General features: G+C 41.8%; 1 pseudogene; it reads right to left on the reverse strand.

The window, feature by feature from the left end:
* The window catches only part of LOC101575227, a 24884-nt pseudogene extending 22637 nt beyond the window's left edge, over positions 1 to 2247 (reverse strand).
* Between the last annotated feature and the right edge of the window lie 2008 nt (positions 2248 to 4255).

Raw genomic sequence — 4255 nt, forward strand, 5'->3', positions numbered from 1 at the left:
CCAGGTCTGTGCTCTGGGTCTGTTCAGGATCCTGCGGTCCCGGGTTGTCTCACTCACTTGCCGGGCCTGCTCTCTCAGAGAGTTACTTCTAAGGAAGGATCGAGCCTGACATGAGATCTCCCCTTCTGGTTGTCCTGACTATACCATGACCTCAGAGGCCTTGTCCAGGATTACATGGTCAGGTAGGGACCTCAATCCTCCCATCTCCAGACTCATTATCAATGAAAAAACTGGGCCCATAGAACATACTTTATGGAATCTAGCCCTACCTTTTCATGTGGACTCCTGCAGGCTAGGTATCTGCTGTTGGTAGTTGGAGCAAAAGTCAAAGTGGTATTACGAGGACATAGATATATGAAAGTAAACATATGTGCCCAAGTATTATTAAAAAGAAAGGCAGGTGGCAACCAAATATGTTATCATATACTAATTGTTATCTGACCTATGGTACCGTGCCTGAATATCCTTCCGATGACTCTACACTGGTGATCATGGGCAGGATACCTGGAGTTTGTCTTCCTGTCAATCTAACAAAACAATGGTATCACTCACTTAGCTCTTTCTTGGTAGAGACATTAATTAAAAGATTTATCAATTTGACCAAGAGGATGCTGGGATTAATTATAGCAGAGATAACTTTCTTGGTGCTTTTGATTGCCTGTGCAGTTTCTGGCTCTATGATATTAGCTCATTCAGTATTAACTGCTCATTTTATGATCAACTGGACAAGAACTGCTGATGACAGCTGGAAAATTCTAAGAGAAATTGATGTTAAATTGCAGACTCAATTGAGCATTTTAAAAATCTCTGTCCTTTGGATGGGAGATCAAATTGAAAGTTCACAATTACAATAAAGTTTAAATGTCACTATGATATGACTTGCTTTTGTATCATCCCGTTACTATGTAACAAAAGTCTTTATCCTTGGGGACTAATCGAGAAACATATACAAGGAGCTGTCCATCAACATATTACTTTGGATATAGATGCTCTTCAGAAAAAGGTATTGTTAATGTCACAACAGATGGACATTTTTGATGCCCAGATTAAAGACTGGGATAAATTTGCTGATGCTATAGAGCAGTTGAATCCATTTGCACATCTCAATGCTCACTTTTGGTTTTATATTGGAATTGGTGTGGAATTATTCTCTTGGTCACAATAGTTCTGATTAAAGTATGTTATGGAGGATTCTCAGCCTGACAACAGCTATGGACTATACAGCTGTGACTGACACTGTTCCAGCTTCTTCAAAACAAAGAAGAGGGAATTGTGGAGGACCACCTGAGCCCCTCTCCTTGAAAGAAGAGTGATTGTCTCCATTTTGACCCTATTTCCTTGTATTGATATGTACAGAGCTGGCTAGGACTTCTCTTTATCCTTTCAATTGGCCTTAAGCAATGTGTGTTACTCTAGCTGAGATGCTGGTGATAGTCTTTGAAGGTGACATGCATGTTTCCCTGGTAACCTACACCTTTAATGTGAGCTGACTCAAGACAGGATGAAGAGCCACTGCTCTGTGCTGCCAGCTGGGATTGAGCCTTGAGATAGAGATTATGACTTCCTGGGGCTTGAAAGATTACATCAGAGCTGAAGCACCAGACACCTGAAACATTACATACTATCTCAGTAGCATAATGCAGATTACTTTCTCTGCATATGCTCTCTGCAAATGGCAGAGGTAAATGTAGGCCACCTACCTAGCTCAGCTCACAGTACTCACCTACTTCTCATTATTCTCGGTCATTCCTCCTCAAGCTACTCTTCCTCCACTGAATAAAACCCACGTGTGGCCAAGGATCAGTCTCTTTGTTCTGGAAAGTCATCTTCATGGCTGGACTTAGGGACCCTTGACTCCCCAATAATTATAAATATGTTTTAGTGTCTTTATTTTAGTTGTGGGCTGCACTAGAAGTGTAGATTGGAATTAACTTGGTGGAATTCCAATAAGGTATCTTTGGGATTAAAAATACTGACTTCTTGGACTGAGACAAGAACCTGGAGGGGACTCCAACACTGACCCACACAGTCACTCTCAGGGTCTTGACCATCTTCCCTGGTAAGCCTGATGGTATGGTACATCATGACACCCATGGCCTTATGTAATGCCTTTTCGTGGATCTCCTGGGTGGACTGAGCATCACGGAAGGCTACTCTGGCCAGGTCCTTGGGGACAGGGATCTCCACAGTGCAGCTTCTGTCCTTCAGCAGCACCACCGGGAGTGGGGGACAGGGGTCTGCGTGCATTACATTACTACAAACCCAACAGTAATCTGTCCACACATTATGGGCTCTCTTTTCAAGGGGATACAGATTCATTGGTTCAAAACCAGCTAAGTTGACGAAACCCTCATCTGGGGCCACTTGTGTCCACAGCAAAGGGTGCCTGGGGAAGGGCCACCATGGCATGTGGTGCCAGGGATCAAACCCTGACCCCTGTGATTGCCTAAACAGGTGCTTAATCTGCTGAGCTATCTCACCACCCCTTGTGAATGGTTTTGTTCTCTTGATTTTCCTTGGTAGGTTCATTGTTGGTGTATAAAAACAGTATTAATGTTTGTGTTTGAGTTTTATCCTCCTCCATTGCTGAATTTGTTTATTAATTCTAGGAGTCTTTTGTAGAAGTTTTGGGCCTTCTATATAAAAATGATGCCATCTGAATAAAGATAGTTTGGGTTTTTCTTTCTCTCTACTTTTCCCTTTTGTTTTTCTCTTTCCTGACTGCTCTGGCTAAAATTTTTACTACATTGAAAAGGCCTGGTGAGAGCCAACATTCTTGTCTTTTACCTGATTTTAGAGGAAAATTTGCAGCTTTTCTTTATCTAATATATTAGATTTATTATTACATTTGTCATGAATGGTTTTTCTGATTTAAGTAAGGCCATTCCATATTTTCTTCAGGATTTTTATCATTTATGGATGTTGGATCTTGTCCACAGCTTTGTGTCTATTGTGATGATCACGTGGTTTTTTCTTTTTTTTTTTATGTGAAGCATTGCATTCATTGATTTCTGTGTGTTGAACCATCCTTGCATCCCGGAGATGGAGCCAACATTGTCATAATGTTGTATTTGACATGATTTGTTGTATTCTGCTTTCCCAACAACTTGCTGAGGACTCTTGTGTCTATGTTCACTAAAGGTATTAATCTATAGTTTTCTTCTTTGGTTGTGTCTGTGTCTGCTTTTAGCATCAGGCCAATGCTAACTTCCAGAAAGTTCTGCAATATACCTTCCCTTTCAAGTTCATTGACGAGTTTGAGAAATATTGCCATTAGATCTTCCTTAAATTTTTATAATAGCTTTTAAATTTTTGTCCTTCTGGGGCATGTCACATGCCTCACGGAGAGGTTCTTGTCATATACATACAGGTCCTCACTTACCTGTATATTGAATTTTTTTCTGCATGTTTGGAAAACTTTTTGCTCTTTCTGTACAGATTTTAAAAATACCATTTGTATCATCTTGTATTTCTTTAATTCCTATTCTTAGGTTCATTTTGAGTCACCTAGAAGCTATTTGATCTATTCTGCATGTTCTATTGTTTGTGTGGAATCCTATATCACAGCCTTCTTGTTCTGACATTCCCTCCTCACACTGGTCATTTCTGTGGCCTGTACATACACTCAATAAAATTTTTTTATATCCTGAATTTCAGCTGGGTATTTTTTCATGGACTGTACTTCTTTACTACACTGTCATTAAGGGGCCAGGGAGATAGCTCACATGTATAAGCATCTACCTGGCAAGTACAAGGACCCGAGTTCAACACCTGGCAGCATATGCGGGGTGGTCCCTGGATCCCTCGGGTGTGCTGTGACAGCCCCAGAATCCTGGGCTAGCCGTGCAGGCTTGGAACCAGATGTGGTGGGGCAGTCCTGTAATTCCAGCTCTGAGGAGGAGGCTGAGGCAGGAGGATCGATGTGAGTTCGAGACCATCCTAGGGGGTACAAAGGTGAGCACAAGCCCAGCTCAAACTGCATAGTGAGACCGTGTCTCAAAAAGCAAAACCAACAAATGAAACAACTGTCATTCATGTTCATGGTTTGTACTACGTTGCTTGGCTCCATCAGCTTTCTATTTGAGTCCTGGGCTGGAGGTCTTTTTACTGATTACATCCACTATCTGTTTGGAGCTCACCAACACATTACGGACTTCATGGATTTCAGTCATTTGGCCTTTGACTCTCTCCCTGTTGATGCCAAGAGGATCAGCTTTGAGAGACATAGGACCTTTTGGAGGCCTCGATTGCCCCA

This window comes from Octodon degus, unplaced genomic scaffold (genome assembly GCF_000260255.1).
Source record: "Octodon degus isolate 3935 unplaced genomic scaffold, OctDeg1.0 scaffold00007, whole genome shotgun sequence".
NCBI classification, from domain to species: Eukaryota; Metazoa; Chordata; class Mammalia; order Rodentia; family Octodontidae; genus Octodon; species Octodon degus.